Genomic DNA, 11620 nt, shown 5'->3' with positions numbered 1-11620 from the left:
CCAAAAAAAAAACAAGCAGATAAAACGGTAATAACGCGGTCTCTGGAAAAAAAACTTGCGTGATCCATGCAAAATGAGTGCAGGCGCCACATAAAAAAAAAAAACGTGAGGTTGCCTAAACGCAGTAGTGCATAGTGAGAGATAGACACAGAACATACATGAATCATGAAGCCAAATAGTCATTATTTGGAGCATGGGAGCATGACAGAAACAGGCGATCCTGAGGAGGATATTGAAGAGGAGGGCGACGAAAACGTAAAAGAGGAGCGATAACGGAGGAATATATCTTATCTGGTCCCACTCCCGCCCGCGACATTCATGTTTTGTCCCGCTCCCGCCTGCATAAAAGTAATCTATATCGACTTTTTCAGTACATCGAAGAAATTTACATGAAATGGTTCTGTAACATCTCCTAAGCTCCACAACACCCCCGCTAAAATATTTGTTATTTAGGCTAAGCATCAACATTAACAAACCACTGTTATTTTTAACAGAAAAGCAAGCATGGGCTGCTGCGTGCATGTTTGGCATGGCAGAATGAGAGCAGCGCTTCCTTTATTATCACTAAAAGCTGACAGCTCAGTTAATCTCTATCTCATAAAGCTCTGTTATAACACAATAAATGTATGCACAATGAATCTTTCACAATGTCTACACTTCATGTGTTAAAATGAGAGGATTCGTGAGCACGCAATTTCAGCACTGTGGTGAGTAGATTCTAACTTGATCACCTCTGATTGGCCATTGTGTTCTAGAAAAAAAAACAGCTGAGTCTGTGATTGGCTACGTTGCGCTACCCTTTAAACACGTGTTATAAATAGAAACTATGCCTAGGTTGCGCATATCAATCATTTTAATGTTAATATTAGTTGGTCTTTTTGCTTTTGTACAACATAATTAATTTATATGTTTTAGACACTTTATATTTAGATAATTTGTATTTTGCGGGAGTCCCGTGAATCATTTTATTCTCCCGCATCCCGCACACACACAAGTCTCTTCCCGCCCGCACCCGCACTCGACAATCAAGAGTTGTCCCGCGCCGCACCCTGTTGCGTTGGGTCCCGCGGTACTCCCGCGGGAGTGCAGTTCTCTATTGCAGAGGACAGAAACAAGCAGGCAACTCGGCCTTTGTTAACGGCAACCCTCATTTTAAACGAGATGCAGTACAAAAACACGGTAAATCGTGGAGGCATGCACTCTGCAGAGATGCGTACATAGCACGAGAAAACAAAGGATCGGCAACCATGCAGGCAGCTGTTAGAAGGCAGGTGCTGCTTTCTGAAGAAGAAAAAAGACGACAGCTGAAAATAAAATTTAATATTGCATATTATATTGCTAAAGAAGAGACAGCCTTTGTGAAGTTTGGTCTGCTTATTACCCTACAGTGGGGAAAAAAAGTATTTAGTCAGCCACCAATTGTGCAAGTTCTCCCACTATTTTTTTTTTCTCATTTTGTCTCATAGTTGAGGTATACCTATGATGAAAATTACAGGCCTCTCTCATCTTTTTAAGTGGGAGAACTTGCACAATTGGTGGCTGACTAAATACTTTTTTGCCCCACTGTACATAAGAAAAACGGAATGGACATAAATCCAACATATGACAACAATAAAAGGTGTGCAGAAATGATTGGAAAAATTGCAGACCAAGTAAACTTTAAGAATTTAGAACCAAGAACTACTTTTATTACAGATGTTCAGTCAGTTCGTACAGTTTAAATTAAAAAAATATTAAATACCTTTTAAAGAGACAGCTGTTGAAATAATTAAAAGAGAACCTAGTGTACTTATTGTTTTCAAATAAATGAAATCACTTTGCTTTTAAAGGTCTCCTCGTATCCCTTTATTAGGTAAAAATACATTATTTAATACATTTTCATTGCGCCCCTAAAATTCTTTAATGTGCTCCTAAATTTTTCAACTTAGGAGCACATATGCTCCTTCTGAAAAAAGTAAGCATCAAGCCCTGAATACGTGGACTCCACCCACCGTCTACTCAAGCCAATCCGATAGCCATCTACTGGTGGTTTAAATTTCACATTTATATTTTTTTAAATCATTTCAAATGTCAGAATTCAACGTTATTTATTTGTGGATCATAATCTATTTATTTGGAATTAAGCAAGTGTGCGTGTGTGTGTGTGAGAGAGTGAGGCACGGAGAAGAGTGAAAACTCCTCACATGACCGCTTCTGAACATAATGAAACAAATGCACATTGACGGATCTTCTTCCGTCTGTTCTGCAAAATGTAAACAAATATATATTTCTGCCAGTGTAAATATTGTGAAAATATAAATTGTGTCTAGGCAAAGGCATTCCTCCTGGAACAGGTCGCTAACGTGGGTTTGGCGGGTGTTCATTTCATACTGTGACATCTTATCTTATTTAATGCATAAGGTACATGTATAACAAACTGGTAATGTCATAGTGGGATTGTGTACTGTAATCGAATGTAGTCTATCTATAGCCTACCTGTGGAACCGTAGACGGCACACACTGTGTTCATCTAATAAAGATCTTCATAGCTAGCAAACAATAGTCTTTGCAGATTTGCTTTCAATTGATTGTAGATCCAAAGCCAAGTCTTCAATGCTCTTGATATTCTTAAACTTTGTTACATCTCTGAGTAAGAACCGTTTCAGACAACTCCGTGCATGCAGCAGGGAACTGAACGAATCATTCAAACTGATTAGCAAACCAATTCACTGGTTTGATCAAGCTTTTGAACAGAATTGACTCAAACAAATGAATCATTCGCAAATGGGCATTGCTCATTGCCAAGAGAAAAGTAGACTGCACGTTTGGAATAAACGCAAGCATTTTTAACTTGTATTTCATTAAGATAAAGTAACGAGATGAGCGTCGCCCACAGTAACTAAGTAAAAGTACAGTTGTTTTTTCACTAGAAATATACTTGAGTAAGAGTAAAAGTACCCATCTTTAAATACACTCTAAAAGTATTAGTTACCCAAAAAATTTACTCAAGTAAATGTAATTTGTTACTACCCACCTCTGACCTTTTATTGACTTTAAAACAAGTAGGGCAAGAGGGAAATAGACCAAGTACAGTGCAAGTTGTAAGTAAATCTGGCCCTAGACGGTTTTCAACTTTTCACACATGAAATGACACCTGCTGCAAAATCAAACTTTATTGCAACTACACTTGTCTCCCTTGCAGTTTAAGCACTATTACTTTGTAAACTAACACTGCTGCAGAAACCACTTTTTCCAAGCTGAAATCACTTGAACTAGTTTTGTAGATGGTACAAGAAATGGTTTTAAAATACTCACACCTTTAATGACAACCAGTTTTTAGATTTCTCTCAATTAAAAGGTAAACATGGAAGTCCACAAAAAAGAGAGAAATGATCAACGTTTTATTGCATCTGTCCATTTTCATTGAATATATCTAATTTCTTTTGTCTTGTTCCTTAAGGTGAATTAGCTTTGTTTGTGGTCACAATGGCCACAACGGAAGCTGCCGATTTAAAGGTGTATGGTGTATGAACGGAACTGTTTTCCAGGTTAGTCTTTCAGAAGCATATCAAATGTACAGATTTTACCTTAAATATTTTACCTACTGGAAAACTAAACTTAAATTTTGCTGCTACAGTACACGTAAGCGGTTTTGAAATAATTTTTTTCATGTCTATATAAAGTGGTTGCATATTGTTAAAACTAATCTAAAACTGTGAATATCGAACCTAAAACTAACTTTACCGTGCTATCGTTCTGACAATGTGGTTAACGTGCAGTCACGGTTAAGGAGTTCTGACGTAGCCAATAAATTATTGCTTGGTCAAATTAGCCATGTTCCTACACATAAAGCACATAAACTACACAAAGCGGCAGCGCTCTGGGTCCACTGCTGGCTGTAGGCTAATCCTCCCCCGGCGGTAATGGTATGGACCAAACCTGAGTGCAAAAACTCAAATTTAAAATTAGAATATGTATGTTCAAAAAATCTTATTCGGATGTAACCTAAACTTGTAGAATCAAAAATTAAACAGACAATTATCCGTTTGTGAGGTATTCCAAATAAAATGTAAAATGAAAGTTTGAAGGCAATTTTTACCTGGTTAATTTTGATGGTGCAAATTGAACAAAGAACTGCAAACTGTTACACGGACCACAGAAGCTCAAGTGCATGTGTGATGCATAAGAAACAATGAGGTTTGTTCTTGCACACCACACGTATGTTTCATATAGATTATCAGAGGATGGACAAAAATAAGAATGAAGATTAACAATTTGTATAGATTTGGAAAGGCATACAGTTTTCATTTTTGGGTGAACTAAACCTAGAGGGTTGTTTTCCTTTTAAGTATATTAATCCACATAACCTTTAATAAACTACGGTAATTCTAATGATCATGTTTTGCAGTTGTTCATGTTTATCTAAGGAACAAGCATACCATTGATCGTGCCGCTTCTAACAAGATGAGACAAGCAGATGATGGACAAAGAGATGAGGACAAGGTCTTGTGGTAGTCCCTAAAGACTGCAACTCTGCTGCAGATACTGATCTATGTGCTCATGCTGCTTAATATGGGAATATAAATGTAAAAAAATAAACATTTAAGCATTTGAAGAGGCTTCTGACAAAATATTGAATATTTTATATTTGTTGCAATTGAAAATGTGTTTTATAGTCTGTAATGTAAATATCACCATATTAAATGAATAAAATATTTTCACTATGGTCAACATAAAATGTTGTCTTGATTACATTTACATTTAGTCATTTTGCAAAAGCTGTTATCCAAAGCGACTTACAAATGAGGACAATTGAAGCAATCAAACCGAAAGATAAATAAGTGCTATGACAAGTTTCGGTTAGCATAGCAAGGTTTTTTATATATTCTACTCAATTCAATTCAAGTTTATTTGTTTAGCACTTTCACAATGCAAATTGTTGCAAAGCTGCTTTACAGAAAGTTTAAGTTTTTACATTTAGTAGTAGCATATCAGTGGTGACTATCTCAAGTTGATGTCCATATGGCAGAGATGTACAGTAAAAATCAAGCAGTTAGTTAATGTCATGTAATCAAACAGATGGTGAACACACCATTAACAGCAGCAATGATTGTTGCGATCAAACTTCTAGCAAAATTTGGTAGTTTTGTATGTTGTCTCTGAGGGTTGGCATCATCTCTTCTCAGGTGTTTAGTCATCTCGGGTCTTTGTAAGGGCTGGATCCAGACTGAAGCTTGTGTAAATCCTAGTTACCACGGGAAGGAGAAGGTAATGGAGAAAAATTAGTGTAGCTGCCTGCTGTTCAACCCAAGCAAAAGAATGTTAATGTGCATTTGATCATATATAACTGTAGTACAAGGTTTTGAGATGCATTATGTGAGTTCTTGGCTAAAGAGATGTCTTTAATCTAGATTTAAACCAAGAGGGTGTGTTCAGGCACAGCATCCAAAGCATACAACATCATCTGTGAAACATGGTGGAGAAGTGTGATGGCATGAGCATGCATGGCTTCCAGTGGCACTGGGATACTGGTGTTCAGTGATGTGACCGAAGCAGCCAGATGAATTCTGAAGTGTATAGGGATATATTGTCTGCCTAGATTCAGCCAAATGCAGCAAAGTTGATTGAGCGGCGCTTCATAGTACAAATGGACAATGACCCAAAACACAGCAAAAGCAATCCATGAGTTTTTGAAGGTAAAAAAAGTGGAATATTCTGCAGTGGATAAGTCGATTCACTCCTGATCTCAACCCGATTGAGCATGCATTTCACTTACTGAAGACAAAACTAAAGGCAGAAAGACCCACAAACAAACAACAACTGAAGTCAGCTGCAGTAAAGGCCTGGCAAAGCATCACAAAAGAGGACACCTCACTCTCTGGTGATGTGCATGAGTTCCAGACTTAAGATAGTCATTGCCTGGAAAAGGATTCTCAACAAAATATTAAAAATGAACATTTTATTTATGATTATATGTATTTGTCCAATTACATTTGAGCCCTTAAAAATGTACTGGGACTGTGTATAAAAATGGTTGTAATTCTTAAGCTTTTTATGTACTATTTTTGTTCAACCCCTTGAATCAAAGCTTAAAGCCTGCACTACAATTTCATCTTGATTGTTTCATTTTCATTCTATTCTGGTGGCATACTGAGCTGAAATTATGAAAATTGTGTCAGTGTCCAAATATATATGGACCTAACTGTATTACAGTATTTTTATTTTTTTTGATAAATGTTTTGATTGTTTTCTTTTAATTCATTACAGTAACAAATAAAATATTTTTAAAAAAGGTGCTGTTACAATGTCTTATTGCTACTTGTTTTGTGTATAATGCATTGGCAATATTGTATGTAAATGCAATCAGGCCAGCAAAGTGCTTTAAATTAAATTTGAAAAACTGAACATAAAACACTGCCTGAAACGCAACTACAGGCTTCATCTACGAGGCACTGTTGTCACTTTTTTCATGGGTGGGTTAGGATCAATGTCCTGCTTAATTCAGAGCTCAGACTGGATTTACATCCCAAATTGTTGACAAAATAAGGAAAATGATTCAGCACTGAAATGAACACCTCATAAACTATTTTAATTCAGTACAATACAGATGTTAAGGTATTGACTATGACTGGAGTCATATTATTCAACTTTCACATGATATAACTGTAAAGTTTGTTATCTCCCTTTATGTAGGCATTTAAGCACCTCCCTCTTGCATGTTATCTAGCCTTGCATGATATTCCAGAAAACATTACTCCGCCATCTACTAGTTAACCGTGGTACTTCAACTGTGGTCAGATGCACAAAATGCCCAGGTAAAAGTTGCATTGACCATTTCCTTTGCTGCATTCTGAAATGTTTAATTGAAGAGCACATGCATGTACATTAATTCTAATTGTACAGTCCGTGATAATTGTTGAAGACAACTGAACAAGTTGGTCATTCTTCATTTGTGGTGGCAAGTGGTGCCTCCTTTTATACATACCAATAAATATTTTGTTTATTTATTTGCATATTTGTATTCTGTCAAATCACTTTGTTACTATCGTTCTTGTGTTTAAATGTTTTGTTCTCAACAATAAATGAGTCTAAATCTAACATTATACTATAGCATTTAAAAAGAGGGGCATCCACACTCAAAACCTACGTGCCATGTTATGAGCAGGTGCTTAGGGAAGTGACCTGTAATTTTTTGCTGATCAGGATGTAAAGAAACACCTGATGGACAGGAAAGTCCAGGTCAAAACAAATCCCCATCTGGAAAATCAACTAGGCTAACTAACAGATGTTTCCCTGGGCTCATGTCCAGAGAAGAGTGAGAAGATAGAGAGACTGTAACTTGCTTAGACGTTCTCACAGCTCTTTGGAGAGTACAATAATCTCCGGAGATTACGCAGCAGTTGATTTCTCAGTACAAGACTCATGACTGCTATGAGAAAAGTGGCAAGAAATAGCCTACTCCTTGGATGGCCAATATGTACGACACACAGTGGCCCCAAAAAGTGTTTAGACACTTTCGGGAATGACTCGGCAAAGAATTAGTTCTATGTAAAGCTCAAGTACCATGTTCGCTTTCCAAGCAATTGTTGCTAAGTGTTTTAATCATGTCATTGATTTTTTTTCTTCTTTTGTCAGTTCACACAGATCACACAGTTGTTATGTCATGAACCTAACTTATTTTGAGTATTTTACTACTTTGTCTTGCTATCTTTATTTGAATTAAATAGCGCTTTGTTTGATGTTTTGCAGCTATATGATAGCCTACACTGTATACAGTCACCTATAGTAAACAAATACACAGCCTATATGTAGCCTACTTTTAAACACTCACCTTTTCGATTTTTCCTCAGACATTTTTAGCTTGTTTTGTCGAACGTGGTTTGTTCTCTCAGGCAGAAGATTCTCTCTAGCGCCGCCTCTCTTGATCAGGTCGCTATAGAAACTGCAGTTCTCGTGCGCTCAGCGAGCGACTGCAGCTGGAGAGACAATAACAGCGACCCGTGCACAGGTAAGTAAAACCCTGTCAAAGCTGCCGTATGTGTTGTTGAAATGCGATTTAGTCGTGTATCCACTGGTTGTCATGCACTGTATTCGAAGGTGATTTGTATTAAACATAAAACATGCGTGCCCTGTAGCAATTTTAAATCGGCGTCGGTCATGTTGTTAAATCGGGCCTGCGCTGCTTACGTGTTAATTAACTAATGCTCTGAATATAGAACACGCTCGAATACCGACTCGCTTATTAGGAGGGGAAAATACCCGGTCTCATAAAAAAAAAAACGTTATAGTAACAAGATTATTCAAACTGAACAAGGCGTAGATGTAACGGTATAACTAATGCTCTGAATATAGAACACGCTCGAATACCGACTCGCTTATTAGGAGGGGAAAATACCCGGTCTCATAAAAAAAAAACGTTATAGTAACAAGATTATTCAAACTGAACAAGGCGTAGATGTAACGGTATTTATGGGACTTTTCAGCAAATACCCATATACTGTCCTGGTCATTTATACGATTAAACCCATAGACGTGTAAAACGTTACTCCTGTACGTTTCCTTTATTATCAGCTGAACGCAAAGTGCGAGAGCTGTTGCGTGCAATGTGTCATTTTAATACTGGCTAAATAGGCTATTCCTGCTACAATGACTATAAAGAGTCATTTGTATTTCCATATAAAAGGGATATGCATTGAAATGAGGCTGTTCTTAAAAATCCGAATCTGTCTGCGAGTTCAAGCTCATTGTGAATTGAAGGATGCTTTGTTGGAACGCACCTCCTCCCTCCATCTCTACAGAACAGAGATGCGGCCATGATTTCAGCTCTTCACGTCGTCTGTGTTCATGTGTCTGCATTCAGCCATCACAGTGGCTCTGTGTCTGAAATGATAGACGACTCGTTTTTATTACAAGTCGTGGTTACGCTTCGTTGCTGACCAAATGCTGATTCGTTGTCAAATAATGGCATGCGACGCCTTTCTTCAACAACAGTAGGCTACAGTTGTCTAATCATGGGGATGCAGAATTTCATTCAGTAACCAGGATTATAATGCATGTGTTCACCGCGCTTCGCACATGCGGAACCTTCAGTATATTATCACTGTGTTACATTGCATCCCTGTGGACTGAAATCCGATTTAAAATGGGGGTTGAGTTGAGGATTTTTTTGTATTGCCTGCACACGCCTCTATGGTTGTGTTATTGGGTTGCCTCGCCTTTTCCCCTCATTAATTACAGTTGACGGTTTCTATCATTACATGATTTTTTTGTTCGCCATTGCTTGCTGTTTGATGGTTTAAAATGCCATGAGACTGTGTTGAGGTGACTGATTCTGGATTACAGTAACTGCTGAGGACCAGACATGCCCCTCTGACAAGACCCTTCAAAGAACCCTGTAGGGTGTATCCAGAGGCATCATGCACATTTTTTAAAATCTATTCAGTAATGCTTTATTTTGATGGTGCCTTTTGAACATTCTGTTGACATCAAGTAATGTTGCACTTACATGTCAACTAACTCTCATTAGAGTTTTAGTAGACTGTCTGCTTAATATCGGCTAACTCTTTATTGTCATAGTCTCCCAAGACAATACTGACTATAAATAACTTTGCAAGTACATGCCAACTTAATCTAACCCTAACCCTACCACTCTACTAATACTCTACTAACACTCTTAATGAAAGTTAGTAAATATGTAGGGGCAATGTTACTTATAGTCAATAGAATGTGTTAAAGGGACGATCAAAATAAAGTGAAATGATCTATTCTTTTTATTTTTTTAATTCGTTTTTATTATTATCATTTATTTTTTTAATAAGCCAAGTAAAAACACCCAACAGGGAATTCTGAAATTGTCAAACAATGGCTGCCATGCACATTCGTCGGATGGAAAAGAGCAGCTGTGGCATTTTCATTATAAATAATCCACACTAAAATTGTCAAATCTAATTCATAAGTGTTCAGTTAATTAAACCAACCAACGGGGGGTATTTCCAAACACACTAATGGGGAATTTCAGCATAAGCAATTATTATGGCATATGTAAAATCATAAAACATTACGAACCACTGAATCCAAAAAATTCAAATGTACTTTATATAATTAGATACAAGTGTTATCTTTGCTCTGAAGAAGTAATAAAAAAGGGTAATTTCTGTCCTTATCACATCACAGTGATTGCTGCTTGTGCTATTTGTGTAAATATGTCAGTTGCAAAAAAAAGATAAACTTTAGCTGCAGCATTATAAATATTAGCCACTTTATTTTGATGGTGCCTTTTGAACATTCTGTTGACATCAAGTAATGTTGCACTTACATGTCAACTAACTCTCATTAGAGTTTTAGTAGACTGTCTGCTTAATATCGGCTAACTCTTTATTGTCATAGTCTCCCAAGACAATACTGACTATAAATAACTTTGCAAGTACATGCCAACTTAATCTAACCCTAACCCTACCACTCTACTAATACTCTACTAACACTCTTAATGAAAGTTAGTAAATATGTAGGGGCAATGTTACTTATAGTCATTAGAATGTGTTAAAGGGACGATCAAAATAAAGTGAAATGATCTATTCTTTTTATTTTTTTAATTAGTTTTTATTATTATCATTTATTTTTTTAATAAGCCAAGTAAAAACACCCAACAGGAATTCTGAAATTGTCAAACAATGGCTGCCATGCACATTCGTCGGATGGAAAAGAGCAGCTGTGGCATTTTCATTATAAATAATCCACACTAAAATTGTCAAATCTAATTCATAAGTGTTCAGTTAATTAAACCAACCAACGGGGGGTATTTCCAAAACACACTAATGGGGAATTTCAGCATAAGCAATTATTATGGCATATGTAAAATCATAAAACATTACGAACCACTGAATCCAAAAAATTCAAATGTACTTTATATAATTAGATACAAGTGTTATCTTTGCTCTGAAGAAGTAATAAAAAAAGGGTAATTTCTGTCCTTATCACATCACAGTGATTGCTGCTTGTGCTATTTGTGTAAATATGTCAGTTGCAAAAAAAAGATCAACTTTAGCTGCAGCATTATAAATATTAGCCGTGCACGCTTATTATTTTTAATGGTCACTAAGCTGCACGAAAACATCTGAGCAAATTGTTGTGGTTTAGTGATTTGGGCAGGCTTACAAAGAGCATAAAATCTCTGACATAATGCCATATGAAGTCTCTCATGTGCTGCATGAGTGTTTAATTGGCATGGCACTGACAGAGGGGTTTTGCTTGCTGCAACACCAGTCTCCTCAGACTAACTGGCATGAGAGGGTGTGATTGGGGTTTCTGCAACAGACATAGCGGTTTGTGTAGTTTGAGGTGAATTAGCAGCTGTAGAGACTTAGGCCATTACCTCTCTGACAGAAGCATGATGAGCAGAAGTCCATGTCTACATGCATCCACGTGGTCCTTTGCCCTGAGAACCTAAGCATGACTGTTCTGGAATGCTGTTAGACATGAACTGAAGCATATGTGAAGTGGGCTACAAAAGCTTGAGACTGAGACCGAAATAGAAGATTTTATTAGTAATTTAATAATTTCAAATTATATAGTCATAAGTATATAGATGAATTGAAAAATTTATAGTGATTTAAGTATTTGGTTTATCCTCTTTTTACTTGAA

General features: G+C 36.8%; 1 protein-coding gene and 1 long non-coding RNA gene across 4 annotated transcripts in view; one reads left to right on the top strand and one right to left on the bottom strand.

The window, feature by feature from the left end:
* Positions 1 to 1007: 1007 nt before the first annotated feature.
* Positions 1008 to 10301, bottom strand: LOC107598591 (uncharacterized). Its single transcript, XR_001610578.1, has 4 exons — positions 10291 to 10301; positions 8953 to 8958; positions 1781 to 1788; positions 1008 to 1093 (listed from the first exon to the last, which is right to left on the bottom strand). It is a non-coding gene; the product is annotated as an uncharacterized lncRNA (long non-coding RNA).
* LOC107598589 (microtubule-associated protein tau-like) overlaps positions 7914 to 11620 on the top strand; it is a 30942-nt gene continuing 27235 nt past the window's right edge. For all 3 annotated transcript variants that reach the window (XM_016289980.1, XM_016289978.1, XM_016289976.1), the window contains exon 1: positions 7914 to 7987. The gene's annotated coding sequence lies outside the window, so the exon portion shown is untranslated. The remainder of the gene's footprint in view (positions 7988 to 11620) is intronic.

This window comes from Sinocyclocheilus grahami, unplaced genomic scaffold (genome assembly GCF_001515645.1).
Source record: "Sinocyclocheilus grahami isolate Dianchi unplaced genomic scaffold, SAMN03320097.WGS_v1.1 scaffold253.1, whole genome shotgun sequence".
NCBI classification, from domain to species: Eukaryota; Metazoa; Chordata; class Actinopteri; order Cypriniformes; family Cyprinidae; genus Sinocyclocheilus; species Sinocyclocheilus grahami.
Note: the sequence above shows the minus strand (reverse complement) of the source record. Positions and strands in the feature narration are given on the sequence as shown.